Below are 22,130 nucleotides of genomic sequence, written 5' to 3' on the forward strand. Positions count from 1 at the left end.
AGTAAGAGCCCTCTCAAGCCCTTTCTGTCTATTTTAAAGTATCCCTTAGATCCTAAATTTCCGCCACCTGTTGATCGACTCTACTCAAAGCGGGGGGTTACTTATGGGTGTTAATACCACTAATATCCTTTGTTAAAGTCATTGAAATCTACTAAACAGAAAAATGTATATGCGACACCATAGTTTGTTTCAAAGAAAAGTATTAGAGATTCGTAATGACTTAAGATCTATCTTACTTTGATACATATATCAATAATAATGATATCATTATTTACCTGACAAACTAATGTATTTCATCAGGTGTGAAATCAGTTAAAGCTGTTGTACATACTAAACTAGTTATTGTAGACACAATAGTCAAAATAAATGTAAATAATGTTAATTCATTAAAAATATTTGCTCTTCACCTCATAGTGTATAACAGTACTGTATATTTGAACAACAACTCCTCATCTGCTGTGTAACGGGCCTGTTTGCCTCTGGTCAGCTGGGAGACAAGAGCTTCTTTCTCTTCAACTTGACGGGTGAACTCACCTTGTGTGAAAGATGCATGATACATTAGGTTTTGTCATATTCTCAATAATACACAACAGTTCATTCACTGATAACTTGTAGATACTTTCTGTCAGAAGACGTGCTTTCTGTCCACGCATGTCATTCATTTGACGGACATTTTCATCATTTTGGACTTCAGTTCACTTAGCTGGTCCTCAAGAGTACGGCAAATCTTTTAAGATTTCCCTAATGGGGAAAAGACAGATCAGATCAGATTTTATTCATTAATTATTAATTGACATATTACTAGTACAATAAAAATGAAAATTTATGTGTTGTATACCTTTGCTTTAGCAACAGCCTCCAGTTGCTGGAGAGGTCACATCTCCATCTTGTATTCACTCTTTTCCTTCTCACGCTTTTGCTTGACACGCTGGAGGTTGTCGATCTGCTCTCCCAGCTCAGCTACGCTTCAGCCTGCTTCTTACGAAGAGCAGCAGCAGTGGCCTTCATGCTGAGAGTGGACTCCTCAGATCACGACGGACCTTCTGGAACTCAGCTTCACGCTTCTTGTTCATCTCAATCTGAGCACTGTGGCTCCACCAGCCTCCCCAGCCTCTCACTGATCTCTCAAGTTCCCTGGAGAGGTCAGCTCTCTGCTTCTCACCTTGGCACGAGCTGACGTTCGCCTCAATCTCCTCCTCCAGTTCCTCAATACGGGCCGGTTGAATGGAAGTTTGCTTTCATACAAACTTTCATTTGAAGCCACCAAATAGGAAAAGTATGCAGTATTTTACGTAGTAAAATTTGACCTGAAGCTCCTTGATCTTCTTCTGAAGCTGGCGCCCATTGACTGCGATCCTCGATCTGCTCAGGAGCTGACTGATTCAAAGTCCTTCCTGAAAGATAATTTTTAAAAGGTACATAGTAAGCGTCTGTATGGTTGACTATAAATTAAAAACATGCTCATACAAATTCAATAGAAAACTTACTTCTTCATTTTCTCCTCAGACTGCTGCTTTGTCATTTCAAGATCCATGGGATTCCTGGGCCAGTTTCAGATCACCTCCAGCTTCTCTTGGTCTCTCAAGGTCCATACGCAGCTTCTTCTCTTGCTCCAGAGAACCCTCAGTTGAACGTTAAAATAGTTTTATTACAGGTTCAAGAGAAAATGTTGCTTTGCGCATCCACGTGACTTTGTTAACTTACGTCATCCACTTGCTGCTCAAGCTTAGTCTTGGCCTTGTCAGAGTGTTGACTTTGTCTTCCTCATCCTGCAGGTCATCAAGAGTCTGCTGGTGAGCCTCCTGAAGGGCTTTCTTTTCTTATCAGCTTAGCAATGCTCTCATCTTGAGAAGCCATCTCCTCAGTAGGTTCTCACCTAGGTTCACAAGAAAGACGTGTTTTACAAGGTCATACTCAAATGTTACTTTAATCTGCTAGACATATTGATTTTTTTCGAACCTTGTTCTCAGTGGCATGTTTCTCCTTCTCCACTTTGGCCAAGGTAAGCTCCAGATCATCAATATCCTTCTTCAGCTCAGAGCATTCATCCTCCAGCTTTTTCTTAGCAGTGAGCTCAGCATTGATTTCCTCTTCATCCTCCAGTCTCTCAGTTGTCTCTTTGAGTGTGGCTCCCAGCTGAATCTTACTCTGTGATAAGTCCCTCACATCTTTCCTCAGCATGACAAGATTCTCAGGATTCCTGTTCATTATATGAAAGTAGACCTTGACAAAAAAACAAAACAAACAAATAAAACAAACAAAAGGAAACACTAAAAATGTACTTACAGATGCTACTTGCAGCTGCAGATCATTTTTCTCCTGAGGAAAGGGACACCTTTTCTCCTCCCGTTCCTTCTTCTTGGCTAGGGCAGCAGCAAGTCTGTTTTCATCTTCTCATAGTTCTCCTTCAGTTGGCCGCTCCTTCCCGTTTTCAGCACTCTTCAGCGGCTTGATCTGTAGTACACCTTCATCATGGCCAGTGGTTTCACATTCATGAATGAGCGGCGTTGTACTGGATGGTGTAGATGGCAATCTCTGTTGACAAAAAGTTGGTATTATAGACAAAGTTTTTCTACATTATTCATAACGAAAGTGGACCTACATACCTCCTCTCCATCATATCGCAAAATTCCTTCTCATGAGGAAACCACGGCAAAGTGCCTGAGTCATGGTGACCAAGATGCCAGCTTTCATCTCTCATCTCCTCAAGGGTACCCAGCAGACAGCTTGAGAGACACCTGCCAAAAACAGTTAAAAATAAATGTATAGGAAGTAGAGATAGTGATCACTCCAAAATTGTTCAAACAATTCATGCCAAACAGTAAATACACAAGATATCAATGACATCAAGTTGCTTACCTTGGTGTGTCCAAATCTGTACTGGTCAGGATCAATTCAATTGACCCAAGCAGCTTCTCTGAAGCCTTCTTGTTGTCAATGAACTGGCCCTCAGGATGACACTGGCATTCAGCACCTTTGTATCTTTTTGATGAGAGAGATAATAGTGATGTGTGTGCATCTCTTTTTAATAGTCTGTCATCAAAATTATGTTTGACATTCTTTTGATACCTTTGCTTGAAGTCACCATAAAGGATTCTGCTGGGAAACCTTTTCTGCAGATTCGGATACCTCCAGCACACCGTTACAACCTGAGCTGGTGGATGACCAGGAAGTTCTCCATCAGACTGTAAAAAAGACACTTCTTGTTACTTCTTTGGTACATTGTTATGCCTCTTTTTCCAAAAATTAAGGAAACTATAATCACTACTACTGAATTATGTCTTTCATGTACCTGGAGTCTTTGACTCATTGGGAATCAGGCAACGTACAAAGTGAGGATGGGTACTCCTCAAGTTTGTCATCAGCTTGCCCAAGTTCTCCTGTAGAGCCAAAATGTTGACTTTTGTCATGAAATGTCACAATTGTGTGTTTGAGTATGAACTGAAATATGATTCATACCATGTTTACAATGTTATCCTTACCCTAACTGTGAAGACACAGTCTGCATAGAACCACCCTTCTTCTTGCCTCCCTTCTTTTCCACCACCAGCCTCTGCTAAAAGAAAGATTTGACAGAATGAGACTGGATATTTACATAATACATGCTGCCCTATAGAAAAATATACAGTTATTTAAAAACAGACATTTCAAAATAATATAGAATACATAAAAATATACATAATACAAATAGAGTATATGCTTGAGTTTATACAAACTGCTGCATACCCTCAAACAACTGGAGGAAACAAGATGAACCAGCAGCTTAACGGAGACTTCTGATACAGCTGCAAAACAGACTCATTCAGTGGATCCTTGTTCTTGTCCAGCAGCCCACAGATATGTAGTCCACAGTGCCAAGCGTATCACCAGGGAGAAGTGGGCCTCGCCTTGCCTTTGGCGGTTTGGCTTTAAATGCTTTGTTTTGCCAAGATGCTGGTCATACAGCTTGTTCTTGAAGGTGTTGTCTGTGGCCTTGGGGAACATGAATCTCTTCAAGGATGGAGAAGATGCCCATGGGCTTGAAAAAGTGGAAAGAAATAGTCATTAAGAGATAATTGATATATAATTGTTTTAAGTCAAAATAAAACATTTACATACAGTCACAACATTAAATGATTACCTTTTCAATCAGCTCAATGCAGGCAGCCAAGTCCATGCCAAGTCAATGAACTCCTAATATCCCTCCTTCTTGTACTCCTCTTGCTCCAGGACAAAAACATGTGGTGGTTGAAGAACTGTTGCAGTTTCTCATTGGTGAGTTGATGCACAGCTGTTCCAGTGTGTTTAACTGGTAGTGGGCACAAATATTCAGCATAATCTCTTGCATGGAAAAGAAATGATACTGTCATAAAACGCACCAGCAGCTGATTGTTGGAATGAAGCTTACATCAAGATTTCAAGCCAGCAATGTCCAGGACACCGATGAAGTATTGCCTTGACTGTTTAGTGTCCAACATCTGGTTGATACGGAGCGACCATCCACAAGAACATCCTTTCATAGATGGCCTTGGCCAGGGCAGTCACTGAGTTATTCACCTGAATAAAACAAAGATGTGATTTGACAAAAGTCAGTCTACGGTTTGTAAATTCTGGATATTGGACGGTGGTATTCTGAACTTGTAATGAGGTTAATGAAACAAAAGAATGTGAATGAAAAATGATTTCCCATAAGGAATTTAAGAATGTAATTCATCAAAGTAGAGCAAATTTTTACACTGCGTCTGATGTTACAAAACCTAAGAGGGACTACAGAATTAATTTATCAGTATCCTAAACCTCATGCAAATACAATGTATACATGTAAATTAAAATTAAAATTTATTTCAGTTACTGAGGTACAGTCTGTCCCTTGGTGACATACTCATTTCCGACCTTCACTCTGGGATAGCACAGAGCCTTCAGCATGTCAGCGGAGTTCAGACCCAGTAAGTAAGCAACCTTGTCAGCCTCTGAAAATAGTTAATTGATTTCAGTTAATACAGTTGTGACCATCACCCTCCATCATGATATAATAAAGAAACAAGGTCTCTGTTCTCTGATGTTTAATACTCACCCTCTGTGCCATCAGGCTCAGCCTGCTCCTCACGCTGCTTCTGCTGAACTTCATGTTACCCTGGTGGAGCACAGCAACAGTCATCTTGTAGATGCTCATCTTCTCCTCACCACTGAAGCCCAGGTTCATAGCGTCTGTTTTCAAAGAGGTGTTCACAAAAAAAAATCTCACTCTCTTTAAACATGCATTAAACAGAGCTGTTGAATAAAATACATTTCATTGTTGTTTAAAAGTTTAAATGAAGATCACACACATCAGTGGCCTCCAGCTCAACTTTGTCATCAATGCTAGCCACAGTGATCTGACCCATGCTACACATGGGGAAGTCGTAGGTTTGTGTGATAAGTGCCATTTCTGGGATCAAAAATAAATAACAACCTCATTATATTGTTGTATATGAAACCTGTAAGTAAGTTTCACATTGTACAACAACTCTTTTTACCAATGATCCAGGTATTTGGTTGGTCATCATCTGGTAGAAGATGTGGTAGCCTCTTTCATCAGGAAGTGGAATGTCACTCTGGACTTCTCCAGCAGCTCTACAAAAAGTGTTCATAAGTCACAGCCTGGTTAATTCTAAGTTCAAACATTGTATGTACTCTGAGGATTGTTACTTACATTGTCTCAATATCAGCACTAGCCAATTTGCCAGTTGTGCCGAAATGGATCTGATGAATTTACCCTGTTTTGAAGAAAGGACATTTAATGTCCCTCCAGCATGTACAATAAGTTCTCTTTCACGTGTGGAAATCCCTCCCTACTTACAAACGAAGACGAGAAGAGTTGTCATTCCTTATAGTTTTGGCATTACCATAGGCTCCAGCAGAGGATTGGCAGCAATAATCTGATCCTCCAGAGACCCTATAATCCAGGTTTAACATTGATTCAGAAAAATGACTGGCAAGTATAAAATTTTTCCATACCTAAAGAACACCAATCACAATCTCTTCCACTTTTGTACTACCATTTGAGGTGTCCCTCTTCCCTCCGCAACTGAGATTGTTGCAAAGTACTGGATGACACGCTGGTGTTCACAGTCTTTCCAGCACCAGATTCCACTAGGGTAGGAACAGAGATTATCAGAATTTGATCAAGATATTGATTATGTTCAACAAAATAACAAATTGAAACTTACGTGATCAGACAGACTGGTTCTCCCTATCTGTAATTGAAAAGAAAGATTTTTTTTCTGAAATAGAGAACCTCATTTGCTGACAACTTCTTCATTCTTATACCAATTACTCACCAGTAAGCATGAACTGATAGCATTGTCAGAGACAGAGAAGATGTGGGGTGGAGCCTCCATCGCTTCTTGCCTGTAGGCATTTACAACTGCATGTACCACTGGGAGCCACTTGTAGGGGTTACAGTGGCACAGAACACCCAGAGTAGGTCTGAAAGGGATCATAGAGATTCCACAGTTAACTCTGTGTTTTCCACATTAGCCATTTTAATATTTGTCTTTTTTAATTCAGCAGATTACTCAGCAGTCTTACGTAGATCATCCATGCTGCATAACGCTCTTAAGGTTTACAACACAGAGGCTTCTTGAGATGGGTTCATTGCCATGTCCTCCATTTTATCGAACTTGGGAGGGTTCATTGGAGTGACGTCATCTTCTTTAACTGTCTTCTCCTAGAAGAGGAAATTTGTCTTAATGAGTACTGTCATATTGAGTTCCCGGTTAAATCTGACTATGTACTAACCTCCTGAGTGTCCAGGACTTTGACAGTGACTTTTCCACCATCTTTCTTGATGTTGTTCCCTTCACATACAACTCCTTAGCATCGGCAACATAGCAGGCAGACTTGGCATCAAAGGTTTGCTCTGGGCCTCAATTCTTTCCTTTTCTGGTTTACGGAGGTAAATGGCAGCTTTGCCATAAACGGCCATCTCCGCGTCTGTACTCATGGTGGCGGTTTAGGTCTATGAGGTAAATACAAATCAGAGTCTCATTCATCTTTTTAAACCTGATGTGCTCACACCATGTCACTGTACGCCAATGATGCTGTTAAACTGTTAAATTGTATATAAATAAATATATTAAATATATGATAAAGATCATCACAAGTGAACACACCTTCGCTCATTCAAAATGTGATCAATTCAATAAATTCAAACTGCAGCTGAATTAAATGAATATTTTCACATAAGTATCAATAAAAAGGTAGTTGGTGGATGTTCATACCTGACCCTCTCTGTCGTCAGAAGTCAGTGTATTATCCATCTGTTAAATAAATATCACATATTTTCAGTTACTGGTGAAGGTTTTAAGGTTGAAAGAAACTGAAGGCAGATAGAAGGACTTACCACAAGCAGGCGTCTCCACCGTTTCTACCACACACTGTTCCTTTCTTCTGGAGTCTTATTTGAAACGGCTGGCTTACGTCGTAAAGTTAAAATGGGACCAATGCAAACAGGCATGGATAACAGACAAGTTGAATACAATGAAACAGGTGTTGCCCCTACCATAGTGTATGTTATTAACTACACATGCCTACACCATGTTTTGAATTGAGTTGGATTTGAAGTTTGTATGTTCTGAACTAATTTCTCTTTCATGACATGAAGTATAAGGATCACATCAATATAATAGCACAGGAGGGACATTGTATTGGGACTTGGGAAATTTTTGAATATTTATTTGTATCAAACATCTCCAAATGCCTCTGACTATGTCCCAGAGCCTGTGATTAACAAAATGTCAACATAGAATGCTTTTCAAAAGCATTTTTAACTCGTCTATTGATGCACAGGTGATGAAATAGATATTATTAAACCAATATCTACATATGCTGCGTAGGGCACGTATTCATCCAAGTGTTTTATGAGTGTAAGATGACTCTAAGAATTTAAAGGGTTCAGGACTATTTTCTGCCTTTCAGTCGTAACTTCTTTCAAGTCTACTCTATCATTATTCTACTGTTGTCAGTTATGCATCTTTAAATACTTTAGACCAAAGTTCTTCTTGACTTTCAAATGCTGAAATATTTCTTTGGACTGTTATATAAATATAACAGTACTTGTACTGTCAATAGTAAACAAAAGCAAAGAGTGTAGTGTGAAAAAACTTAAATATGGAAAACAATAGTGGGTTATGCTGTGAGAATGCTCAGGTATTTCTATTCTCCTTTTGGTATATTTAGACATGTTTTTTTTTTTCTTTGACTCTGGGTCCTGTTGGAATCCGGTTGGCTAAGCTGTCAATGTCCTAAGTGAATGAATGTGTGAAGGTTGAATGAACTGTTTCCGGGGCCACCATGTTGTTGCTGGATGTGGTGGCACCAGGTCAAGCAAGTGTGATGCCAGAACAATTCCAAAATGTTCTGATATGGGAAGCATGCTCCTTATTTTCCCTGGCACTAATAAAATCAAATATTAGTGCTGTAAGGATTTTTGATGTGTTCTTTATGTCATTTCACTTTTGCTACATGTGTGAAGGTTTAAAACAGCTTGTATTATCTATGCTTTGCCTAGCAGCAGTGTATACTGTTGTTGCCAACTATTTTGGTAAAATTGGAATTCTCAATTTTTTTCCTGTCCCCCATTTTTAGATCCCATAATACTTATGTATCCAGATCTGTCAAGTTTGGGACTGAGAACGTTTTTTACTATTTAATTTTCAAGCATGTAACGTCACTTTACTCTCCTCTCATCAAGCCTCCCCATATGCCTTCATTTGACCTTGAGCTTTAGAGCCATTGTTTATTCTAATATTTTCAGTGACTAGATTTGATTGATCTTTTGTGTTAAATGTCAATGTGACTATACCTGGATAGTAAACTGCAGTTGTTCCTCCACAACTCTTTGCTGTAAATCTAAACAAATTCTTTAATGTGCCCCTTGCCATTTAATAACTCATCCAGGAAGTGCTGCAACTACTGAGCAGCAACTTCACACTCTGCTTTATTGTCTCCAGGGAAGTCAAATATGCTGTCAAATAGGGAGCAAATCCAGTTTAAATCTCTATCAGTAAGAGCCCTCTCAAGCCTTTCTGTCTATTTTAAAGTATCCCTTAGTCCTAAATTTCCGCCACCTGTTGATCGACTCTACTCAAAGCGGGGGGTTACTTATGGGTGTAATACCACTATATCCTTTGTAAAGTCATTGAAATCTACTAAACAGAAAATGTATATGCGACACCATAGTTTGTTTTCAAAGAAAGTTTAGAGATTCGTATGACTTAAAAGATCTATCTATACTTTGATACATATATCAAATAATGATATCATTATTTACCTGACAAACTAATGTATTTCATCAGGTGTGAAATCAGTTAAAGCTGTTGTACATACTAAACTAGTTATTGTAGACACAATAGTCATATAAATGTAAATAATGTTAATTCATAAAAATATTTGCTCTTCACCTCATAGTGTTAACCGTACTGTAATTTGAACAACTGTGATCTGAAGCATCATAGCAATTAAATTAGGTAGTAATTTTCCAAATTCTTAACTAAAAAAAACTGCTTACATTAGACTCAAAGTTTCTGGACTGTACTTCTTGCCGACCCTTTCAAGGGCAGATTCTCTGCCTCATCGTCGCGTGCTGTTCAGGTCCGTAAACAGCAACCCGTTTTCTTCGGTCTCCTCGTCCAGTGAGAACTAGTATCCTGCTGCCTTCTCTTTCACTCCTCAGCCTCATAGCACCTAGTAGGAACAAATGAAAGATGAACTTGAAATATCTTAAAAACACATTTTCCTATGAAAGTAAAAAAAGGAAAGTTAAACCCATCAGTGATGGGCCTCTTGTGCCTTCTCCTCAGCATTCCTTGCTTCCTGAACAGTGTCATCAACGTTCAACCCTCAATCTGACAAGGTCGTCTACTTACTTCTTGGGTGTTCATGAGACTTGTGTTCTAAAAGTAAAAGGATTTTGTTACTTTATGAGCACTCACTGTGCCTGATTTTCATGTTATTAAAAAATTCAAACATTGTGAATTATTGCACAATCTGCATTTGTTCACCTGGGAGTGAAGCAAGAAGTCCAACACGCTCACGGGCATCCACCAGCTCCTGTTTACAACTTTGGCGGCTTCTCTCTGGTCTTCAGGAGCGGCTCTCAGTTCCTCAATTTCGCTGTCATGAGACCGTTCCTGCGTCCTACCACCATGCAGTTCGTTCACGTAAGTCTCCTGGCGCTCTACAGCATCATCAAGGTGCATTTGACGCCTGATGAGAAATATCACGCGGAATGTACAACAGGTTAAATGCCAAAATGTAGGTACACTGACAATAGCCTGATTAGCAAGAACTCCATGTTTACATAACCTTGAGCTGTGCTGCACATTCCTCAGCTGCTTCGGGACTCAGCAGCCTGGCGATTGGCATGGCCAACTGAATCTCCATTTCATTCTGGTTCCCTCCATCTTCTTCTTCTTCTGATTCTCAGGCAATCGTTCCGCTCCTACTCAGACATCCAGAGTGCTCTGATGGATCAATCACCCTGTGCTGTTCCGTGATCGCTCCATCTCATCATCTTTCATCTCCTCGGGGAATCGCTCCGCTCTTTCTTTCTCGGCCAGCTTCCTGTCCACCTCACCCTTAATCTGGTTAGCTCCAGCTGGACACGCAGGATCTTGAGACCTTCATGTTCCGAGTTCCCTAATAATGTCAAAAACTAAATAAATTAATCTCTGCTTCAGAACTTTATAATATATTTTCCATGGGTTTTTCAGAAGATTTTGCAGAAGAATTGTACCTCAGCATCTTCAGAGCTTGTCTGATCTCAGACTTCTCTGTCTCCACCAGCTTTTTTGGCCTTCTCAGTTCATGGATACCTTTGCATCCACCAATCTGGTTCAGTCAGTCTGAGATCTCCTCTGCAGAGAAATATGTTTGATAGTGAATAATTATCTAAGCCATTCTAACACATACAGATATGAAGGCAACAGCTGTTACAGAAAGTGGTTCAAAACTATCAGCTGGAGGTTCTTGTTTTCACGCTTCAATGGTCCAGCTGTATCAAGAGCTTCCTCATAAGAGTTCTTACTTGAAACGCGCTCAGTGCCAAGAGAACGCCCTCCTTCGATTCCTCAAGCTCTGCTTGACCCTCCTCATACTTCTGTTTCCACTCTGCCAAGACCTACATTACACAATAATACAGATTACTGGTGTATTACCATTTACCGTATATCAGTAATTGATTTTTCTTTCATTTTGTCCACGTTTGCACAAAGTGAACGTTGCACACCTTGTCGAAGTTCCTCTGCTTCTTGTCCAGATGTGGCACCCAGTCCTTGGCTCTCTCCACATGCAATCATGGGTCCCACACCTCACTCTGGAGCCTCGGTTTGGTTTTCTCAAGAGAGCACACTTGGAATTCACTGCCTCAATGCTGCTCCTCAGCCGAAGGCGCGGGCCAGCTTTTTTCCTGTTTGAAAAAAGGTTGTGATTTTATCTCTCAATGAAAACCTTAAAATTAAACATATACAAGCAAAGCATAGCAGTCAGTTGGCAATGTTATACCTCAATATGATTCATATTCAATATGTTTATGTGTGCTTCACTGTTAAATTGTCATGGTTGATATGATATTTCTTTAAAACCAAAGTATTGATATAAAATAAAGATTGTAGTCATGACCACGTCTATTATCATAGACTGGGTCATTTTATTTTTAAAATGCACTCACCTTGGCTTCCTCAAGCTCACACAGTACGCTGGATAGCATCAGTTTCATACTTAGATCTCCACTGAGCCACCTCACTGTTGGCCTTGGACATTCCACGCTGTAGCTCAGCTTAGCCTCCTGCTCCTCCTCAAACTGCTCGCCCCTAACAGATCACAGTCGTGGCGGGCTGATTGCACTCCAGGGGCAAGAGCATTCTTGGCCTGGTGTAAGGATAATATTCAGTGTGCACATCGTCTAATAAATAAGTCTATCAGCACATACTTACAGTTTCCGCCTTACACCTAACCTCTTCTCAATCTGTCTCTTCACTCCTCATCTGCTGTGTAAGGCCTGTTGGCCTCTGGTCAGCTGGGAGACAAGAGCTCTTTCTCTTCAACTTGACGGGTGAACTCACCTTGTGTGAAGATGTCATGATACATTAGGTTTTGTCATATCTCACAATAATACACCAAAGTCATCACTGAATAACTTGTAGATACCATTTTTCGTTCAGAAGACGTGCTTTCTGTCACTCATGTCATTCATTTGACGGACAATTTTCATCATTTTTGGACTTCAGTTCACTTGGCTGGTCCTCAAGAGTACGGCCAAATCTTTTCAAGATTTCCGAATGGGGAAAAGACAGATCAGATCAGATTTTATTCATATTATAATTGACATATTACTAGTACAATAAAATAATGAAAATTTAATGTGTTGTAATCCTTTGCTTTAGCAACGCCTCCTGTGCTGGAGGAGGTCATCATCTCCATCTTGTATTCACTCTTTTCCTTCTCAAGCTTTTGCTTGACCCTGAGGTTGTCGATCTGCTCTCCCAGCTCAGCTACGTGTCGGAGCCTGCTTCACGAAGAGCAGCAGCAGGCTTCATGCTGGCATGAGTGGACTCCTCAAGTCACGACGGACCTTCTGGAACTCAGCTTCACGCTTGCTTGTTCATCTCAATCTGAGCAGCTGTGGCTCCACCAGCCTCCCCAGCCTCTCACTGATCGTCTTCAAGTCCCTGGAGAGGTCAGCTCTCTCTGTTCTCAACCTTGGCACGAGCTGCACGTTCAGCCTCAAATCTACTCCTCCAGTTCCTCAATACGGGCCTGTTGAATGGAAGTTTGCTTTTTCATAAAACTTTCACTTTGAAGCCCAAAATAGGAAAAGTATGCAGTATTTACGTAGTAAATATTTGACCTGAAGCCCTTGATCTTCTTCGAAGCTGGAGCGCCCATTGACTGCTCTCCTCGATCTGCTCAGGAGCTGAATGTGATTCAAAGTCCTTCCTGAAAGAATAATTTAAAAGGTACATAGTAAAGTCGTGATGGTTGACACATAAATTTAAAAACATTGCTCATACAAATCAATGAAACTTACTTCTTCATTTTCTCCTCAGACTGCTGCTGTCATTCTCAAGATCCATGATGGATTCCTGGCGCGTTTCAGATCACCTTCCAGCTTCCTCTCTTGGCTCTCTCAAGGTCCATACGCAGCTTCTTCTCTTGCGCCAGAGAACCCTCAGCTGAACGTTAAAATAAGTTTTATATACAAGGTTCAAGAGAAATGTTGCTTTGCGCATCCACGTGACTTTGTTAATACGTCATCCACTTGCTGCTCAAGCTGAGCTTGGCCTTGGTCAGAGTGGTTGACTTGTCTTCCTCAGCCTGCAGGTCATCAAGAGTCTGCTGGTGAGCCTCCTGAAGGGCTTTCTTTTCTTTAGTCAGCTTAGCAATGCTCTCATCTTGAGAAGCCATCTCCTCAGTAGGTTCTCACCTAGGTTCACAAGAAAGACGTGTTTAACAAGGCATACTCAAATGTTACTTTATTCGTAGACATATGATTTTTGTTTTCGAACCTGTCTCAGTGGCAATGTTTTCTCTCTCCTCACTTTGGCCAGGTAAGCTCCAGATCATCAATATCCTTCTCAGCATCAGAGCATTCATCCTCCAGCTTTCTTCTTGAGCAGTGAGCTCACATTGATTTCCTCTTCATCTCCAGTTCTCTCGGTTGTCTCTTTGAGTTGGCCCCCAGCTGAATCTTACTCTTGATAAGTCCCGCACAATCTTTCCTCAGCATGCTGACAGATTCTCAGATTCCTAGTTCATTATATGAAAGTGACACCTTAGCAAAAAAACAAACAAACAAATAAAACAAACAAAAGGAAAACACTGAAAAATGTACTTACAGATGCTACTTTGCAGCTGCAGATCATTTTCCCTGCAGAAGGGACACCATTTTCTCCTCCAGTCTTCTTCTTGGCTAGGGCAGCAGCAAGTCTGTTTTCATCTTCTCATAGTTCCTTCATGTTGGCCAGCTCCTTCCCAGTTTCAGCACTCTTCAGCGAGCTTGATCTTGTAGTACAACCTTCACCATGGCCAGTGTTTCACATTCATGAAGGAGCGGACGTTGTACTGGATGGTGTAGATGGCATCTCGTTACAAAAAGTTGGTATTATAGCAGTTTTTCTACATTAATAACATACAGTGGACCATACATACCTCACTCTCCATCATCTGCATAAATCCTTTTCACTGAGGAAACCACGGCAAAGTGCCTGAGTCAGGTGACCAGATATGCCAGCTTTTCATCTCTCATCTCCTCAAGGGTACCCAGCAGACCAGCCTTGAAGAACACCTGCACAAAACAGTATAAAAAAATGTATAGGGAAGTAGAGATAGTGGATCACTTCACAAATTGTTCAAAACAATTCATGCCAACACAGTAAATACACAAGTATAGCAATGACATCAGTTCTTCCTTGGTGTGTCCAAATCTTACTGTGTCATGGATCAATATCAATTGACCCAAGCAGCTTCTCTGAAGCTTCTTGTTGTCAATGAACTGGCCCTCAGGGATGACACTGGCATTCACACCTGGTATTTTGATGAGAGAGATAATGAGTGATGGTTGCTCTCTTTTTAATAGTCTGTCATCAAAATTATGTTGACATTCTTTTGATCCTTTGTTGAAGTCACCATAAAGGATTCTGCTGGGGAAACCTTTCTCTGCAGATTCTGATACCTTCCGCCAGCACACGTTACAACCTGAGCTGGTGGATGACCAGGAAGTTCTCCAATCAGCCTGTAAAAAAGACACTTCTTGTTTACTTCTTTGGATACATGTTAGCCTCTTTTTCCAAAAATTAAGGAAACTATAACACTCTACTGAGATTATGTCTTTCATGTACCTGGAGTCTTTGACTCATTGGAATCAGGCAACGTACAAAGGATGGATGGGTACTCCTCAGTTTGTCATCTATTGCCCAAGTTCTCCTGTAGAGCCAAAATGTTGACTTTTGTCTGAAAATGTCACAATTGTGTGTTTGAGTAGAACTGAAATATGATTTCATACACATGTTTACAATGTTAATCCTTACCCGGAACTGTGAAGACACAGTCTGCATAGAACCACCCCTTCTTCTTGCCTCCCTTCTTTCCACACACCTCCTGCTAAAAAAAGATTTGACAGAAGGAGACTGGATATTTACATAAATACAGCTGCAAATAGAAAAATATACAGTTATTTAAAAAACAGACTTTCAAAATAATAATACGAATACATAAAATATACATAATATACAAATGAGTTATAGCTTGAGTTTACTACAACTGCTGTCATACCCATCAACAACGGAGGAAACAGATGAACCAGCAGCTTAACGGAAGACTTCTGATACAGCTGCAAAACAGACTCATTCAGTGGATCCTTGTTCTTGTCAGCCAGCCACGAGTATTGTAGTCCACAGTGCAGCGGTAGTGCACCAGGGGAAGTGGGGCCTCAGCCTGCCTTTGGCGGGCTTGGCTTCTCAATGCTTTGTTTTTGCCAAGATGCTGGTCATACAGCTTGTTCTTGAAGGATGTGTCTGTGGGCCTTGGGAACATGCACTCCTCTTCAAGGATGGAGAAGATGCCCATGGGCTTGAAAAAAGTGGAAAGAAATATGTCATTAAGAGATAATTGATATATAATTGTTTTTAAGTCAAAAATAAACATTTACAACAGTCACAACATTAAATGATACCTTTCATCAGCCTCAATGCAGGCAGCCAAGTCCATGCCAAAGTCAATGAACTCCCAGAAATACCCTCCTTCTTGTACTCCTCTTGCTCCAGGACAAACATTGGTGTTGAAGAACTGTTGCAGTTTCTCATTGGTGAAGTTGATGCACAGCTGTTCCATGTGTTTGAACGGGTAGGGCCAAATATTCAGCATAATCTCTTGCATGGAAAAGAAATGATACTGTCATAAAACGCACCAGCAGCTGAATTGTTGGAAATGAAGCTTACATCAAAGATTTCAAAGCCAGCAATGTCCAGGACACCGATGAAGTATTGCCTTGACTGTTTAGTTCCAACACTGGTTGATACGGACGACCATCCACAAGAACATCCTTTCATAGGGCCTTGGCCAGGGCAGTCACTGAGTTATTCACCTGAATAAACAAAGATGTGATTGACAAAAGTCAGTCTACAGGTTTGTAAAATTCTGGATATTGGACTGGTATTCTGAACTTGTAAGAGGTTAATGAAACAAAAGAATGTGAATGAAAAATGATTCCCATAAGGAATTTAGAAATGTAATTCTCAAAGTAGGGCAATTTTTACACTGCGTCTGATGTTACAACCAATGAGGGACTACAGATATTTAATACGTACCTAACCTCATGCAATACACATGTACTACATGTAAATATAAAATTAATTATTATTTCGTTCCTGAGGCGAAGTCTGTCCCTTGGTGACATACTCATTCCGACCTTCACCTGGGATAGCCAGAGCCTCCAGCTTCACGCGGATTTCAGACCACGTAGATAGGCAACCTTGTCACCTCTGAAAATAGTTATGATTTACAGTTACATATGTGACCATCACCCTCCTCATGATTATAAAAAGAAACAAGGTTCTCTGTTCTCTGATGTTTAATACTCCCCTCTGTGCCATCAGGCTCAGCCGGCTCCTCACGCTGCTTCTGGCTTGAACTTCATGTTACCATGGTGGAGCACAGCACCAGTCATCTTGTAGATGCTCATCTTCTCCTCACCACTGAAGCCCAGATATCAATAGCGTTCTGTTTTCCAAAGAGGTGTCAAAAAAAAAAAATCTCACTCTCTTTAAAACATGCATTAAACAGAGCTGTTGAATAAAATACATTTCAATGTTGTTTAAAAGTTAAAATGAGATCACACACATCAGTGGCCTCCACTCACCTTTGTCATCAATGCTAGCCACAGTGATCTGACCCACTACAACATGGGGAGTCGTAGGGGGTTGGTGGTGATAAGTGCCATTTCTGGGGATCAAAAATAAATAACAACCCATTAATTGTTTATATGAACCTGTAAGTAAGTTTCACATTGTACAACAACTCATCTTTTTACCAATGATCCCAGGTAGTGGGTTGGACTCATCTGGTAGAAGATGTGGTAGCCTCTTTCATCAGGAAGCTGGAATGTCACTCTGGACTTCTCCAGCAGATCTACAAAAAGTGTTCATAAGTCAAGCCTGGTCAATTCTAAGTTCAAACATTTGTATGTACCTGAGGATGTTACTTACATGTCTCAATATCAGCACTAGCCAATTTGCCAGTTGTGCCGAAATGGATTCTGATGAATTTACCCTGTTTTGAAGAAAGGACATTTAATGTCCCTCCAGCAATGTAAATAAGTCTCTTTCACGTGTGGAAATCCCTCCATACTACAAAACGAGAAGAGTTGTCATTCCTTATAGTTTTGGCATTACCATAGGCCTCAAGCAGAGGATTGGCAGCAATAATCTGATCCTCCAGAGACCCCTATAATCCAGGTTAAACATTGATATCAGAAAATGACGGGCAAGTATAAATGTTTTCCATACCTAAGAACACCAAATCACATCATCTTCCACTTTGTGTACTCCCACCTTGAGGTGTCCCTCTTCCCTCCGCCAACGTGAATGGTTGCAAAGTACTGGATGACGCTTGGTGTTCACAGTCTTTCCAGCACCAGATTCTCCACGAGTAGGAAAAGACTTATCAGAATTGATCAAGATATGTGATAATGTTCAACAAAAAACAAATGGAACTTAACGTGATCAAGAAGACGGTTCTCCCTATCTGTTAAATAGAAAAGAAAGATTTTTTTTTCTGAAATAGAAACCTCATTTGCTGACAAATTCTTCATTTTATACCAATTACTCACCAGTAAGCATGAACTGATAAGCATGTCAGAGACAGAGAAGATGTGGGGTGGAGCCTCCTACGCTTCTTGGCCTCTGTAGGCATTTACAACTCAGCATCGTAACTGGAGCCACGTGTAGGGGTTACAGTGGCACAGAAACAACCCAGAGTAGGTCTGAAAGGGATCATAGAGATTCCACAGTTAACCTGTGTTTTCCTACATTGAGCCATTTTAAAATTGTGCTTTTTTAATTCAGCAGATTATCAGCATCTTACGTAGATCACCATGCGGCATAACGCTCTTTAGGTTAATCACCACAGAGGCTCATTGAGATGGGTCATCATGGCATGTCCTCATTTTCATCGAACTGGGAGGGTTCATTGGAGTGACGTCATCTTCTTTAACTGTCTTCTCCTAGAAGAGGAAATTTGTCTTAATGAGTACTGATCATAGTTGAGTTCCCGGTTAAATCTGACTATGATACTAACCTCCTGAGTGTCCAGGACTTTGACAGTGACTTTGCCACCATCTTTTTGATGATTGTTCCTCACATACAACTCCTTAGCATCGGAACATAGCAGGCAGACGTGCATCAAAAGGTTTGTCTGGCGCCTCAATTCTTTCCTTTTCTGGTTACGGAGGTAAATGGCAGCTTTGCCATAAACGGCCATCCCGCGTCGGTACTCATGGTGGCGGTTTAGGTCTATGAGGTAAATACAAATCAGGCTCATTCATTTTAAACCTGATTGCTCACAACATGTCACTGACAGCCAATGAGCTGTTAAACGGTTAAATTGATATATAAATAAATAATTAAATAATGATAAAGTATCATCACAAGTGAACACACCTTCGCCATTCAAAATGTGATCACAATTCAATAATATCAAACTGCAGCATGAATTAAATAATAGTCACTATGTTCATACCGACCCTCTCTGTCGTCAGAAGTCAGTGGTTATATTATCCAATCCTGTTAAATAAATATCACATATTTTCAGTTACTGGTGAAGGTTTAAGGTTGAAAGAAACTGAAGGCAGATAGAAGGACTTACCACAAGCGGCGTCTCCACAGTTTCTACCACACCTTTTCCTTTCTTTGGAGTCCTATATTGAAACAGGCTGCTTACGTGTAAGTAAAATGGGACCAATGCAAACAAGGCATGGATAACAACAAGTTGACATACAATGAAACAGTGGTTTGCCACCTACATAGTGTATGTTATTAACTACACATGTACCATACCATGTTTTAATTGAGTTTTGGATGTAAGTTTGTATGTTCTGAACTAATTTCTCTGTCATGACATGAAGTATAAGGTATCACATCAATATAATAGCACAGGAAGGGACATTGTATTGGGACTTGGGAAATTTTTGAATATTTTTAATTTGTATCAAACATCTCCAAATGTCCGTCTGACTATGTCCCAGAGCCTGTGATTAACAAATGTCAACATAGATGCTTTTAAAAGCATTTTAAACTCGTCTATTGATGCACAGGTGATGAAATAAGATATTTTATATAACCAGAATATCTACATGGCTGCGTAGTGGCACGTATTTCACCCAAGTGTTTTATGAGTGTAAGATGACTCTAAGAATCTTTAAAGTTTCAGGACTATTTCTGCCTTTCAGTCGTAACTTCTTTCAAGTCCTATATCATTATTCATCACTGTTGTCAGTTAGCATCTTTAATACTTTAGACCAAAGTTTCTTCTTGACTTTCAAATGCGAAATATTTTCGTTTTGACTGTTAAACTATAATAAACAAGTACTTGTACTGTCAATAGTAAACAAAAGCAAAGAGTAGTAGTGTGAAAAAAAAACTTAAATAATAAGGAAAACAATAGTGGGTTAGCTGTGAGAAGCTCAGGTATTTCATCTCCATTTTGGTATTTAGACATTTTTTTTTTTTCTTTGACTCTGGGTCCTGTTGGAATCCAGGTTGGCTAAGCTGTCAATGTCCTAAGTGAATGAGTAGATGATGAATGATGTTACTGGAACAATGTTGTGAATTCCGGGGCCACCATGTTGTTGCTGAGATGTGGTGGCACGAGTCAAGCTAAGTTGTGATGCCAGAACATTCCAAAATGTTCTGATATGGGAAGCATGCTCCTTAGTTTCCCTGGCACTAATAAAAATCAAATATAGTGCTGTAAGGATTTTTGATTGTCTTTCTATGTCATTTCCTCTTTGTCACATTGTGTAAAAGGTTTAAACAGCTTGTTTATCTATGCTTTGCATAGCAGCATGTATACTTGTTGTTGCCAACTTATTTTGTAAAATTGGAATTCTCAATTTTTTTCCTGTCACCCCATTTTTAGATCCCATAATACTTATGTATACCAGATCTGTCAATTTTGGGACTGAGAACAGTTTTTACTATTTATTTTCAAGAGCATGTAACGCACTCTTACCTCCTCTCATCAAGCCCCAATGCCTTCATTTGACCTTGAGCTATTAGAGCATTGTTTATTCTTAATATTTTCAGTGACTAGATTGATTGATCTTTGTTGAAATGTCAATGTGACTATACCTGGATAGTAACTGCAGTTGTTCCTCCACAACTCTTTGCTGTAAATCTAAACAAAATGCTTAAGTGCCCCTTGCCAATATTTAATACTCATCCAGGAAGTGCTGCAACTACTGAAGCAAACTTCCACATCTGTTATTGTCTCCAGGGAAGTCAAATATGCATGTCAAATAGGGAGCAAATCCAGTTTAAATCCATCAGTAAGAGCTCTCAAGCCTTTCTGTCTATTTAAAGTATCCCTAGATCCTAAATTTCCGCCACCTGTTGATCGACTCACTCAAAGCGGGGGTTACTTATGGGTGTTAATACCACTATATCCTTTGTTAAAGTCATTGAAACTACTAAACAGAAAAATGTATAGGCGACACCATAGTTTGTTTTCAAAGAAAAGTATTAGATTCGTAATGACTTAAAAGATCTATCTATACTTTGATACATAATCAATAATAATGATATCATTATTTACCTGACAAACTAATGTATTTCATCAGGTGTGAAACAGTTAAAGCTGTTGTACATACTAAACTAGTTATTGTAGACACAATAGTCAATAATAAATGTAAATAATGTTAATTCATTAAAAAATATTTGCTCTTCACCTCATAGTGTATAACAGTACTTAATTTGAACAACTGTGATCTTGAGCATCATAGCAATTAATTAGGTAGTAATTTTCCAAGTTGGCTCAGCTGTCATGTCCTAAGTGAATGAATGTAGATGAAGTTAATGAAGTTTCAGGGGCCACCGTTTTATTGCTGGAATGTGGTGGCACCAGGTCAAGCTAAGTTGTGATGCCAGAACATTCCAAAATGTTCTGATATGGGAAGCATGCCCTAGTTTCCCTTGGCACTAATAAATCAACATATTAGTTGTAAGAATTTTTTGTATTGTGGTCTATGTAATTCACTTTTGCTACATGTGTGAAGGCTTAAAACAGCTTGTATATTCTATGCTTTTGAATGGCAGCATGTATAGTTGTTGTTGCCAACTATATTTTGTAAATTGGAATTCTCAGTTTTTTTCCTGTCACCCCCATTTTATGATCCCTAATACTTATGTATCCAGATCTGTCAAGTTTGGGACTTGAGAACAGTTTTTTACTATTTAATTCAAGAGCATGTAACGCACTCTTACTCTCCTCTCATCAGCCTCCCTATGCCTTCATTTGACCCTTGAGCTATTAGAGCCTTGTTTATTCTAATATTTTTCCAGTGACTAGATTTGATTGATCTTTTGTGTTAAATGTCAATGTGACTATACCTGGATAGTAAACTGCAGTTGTTCCTCCACATCTTTGCTGTAAATCTAAACAAATTCTTAATGTGCCCCTTGCCAATATTAATACTCATCCAGGAAGTGCTGCAACTACTGACAGCAACTTCCACACTCTGCTTTATTGTCTCCAGGGAAGGTCAAATATGCATGTCAATAGGGAGCAAACCAGTTTATCTCTATCAGTAGAGGCCCTCTCAAGCCCTTTGCTCTATTTTAAAGTATCCTAGATCCCTAAATTTCCGCCACCTGTTGATCGCTCTACTCAAAGAGGGGTGGTTAACTATAATGGAGTGTGTAAACCCACTAATCTTGTTAAAGTATCCTTTATTAAAAAAAATAAAAAATAAACAATAGAAATGAAATCTACTACACAAAAAAATAAAGTTAATAGTGCAAAAGAAGACCGATACAGATTGAGGGAAAAAAAGAGAGGGAGGCTGAAGAAGAAGGGGGTATGAGAGATTCGTCGATGTGACTTAGAAAGATCAAATGACG

General features: G+C 39.8%; 2 pseudogenes; both read right to left on the minus strand.

Moving 5' to 3' along the window:
* Positions 1–403: 403 nt before the first annotated feature.
* LOC113744022 (myosin heavy chain, fast skeletal muscle-like) lies at positions 404–7,269 on the minus strand (annotated as a pseudogene).
* A 2,520-nt stretch (positions 7,270–9,789) lies between these two features.
* On the minus strand, positions 9,790–18,512 carry LOC113744209 (myosin heavy chain, fast skeletal muscle-like; annotated as a pseudogene).
* Positions 18,513–22,130: the final 3,618 nt, after the last annotated feature.

This window comes from Larimichthys crocea, chromosome XXI (assembly GCF_000972845.2).
Source record: "Larimichthys crocea isolate SSNF chromosome XXI, L_crocea_2.0, whole genome shotgun sequence".
NCBI classification, from domain to species: domain Eukaryota; kingdom Metazoa; phylum Chordata; class Actinopteri; family Sciaenidae; genus Larimichthys; species Larimichthys crocea.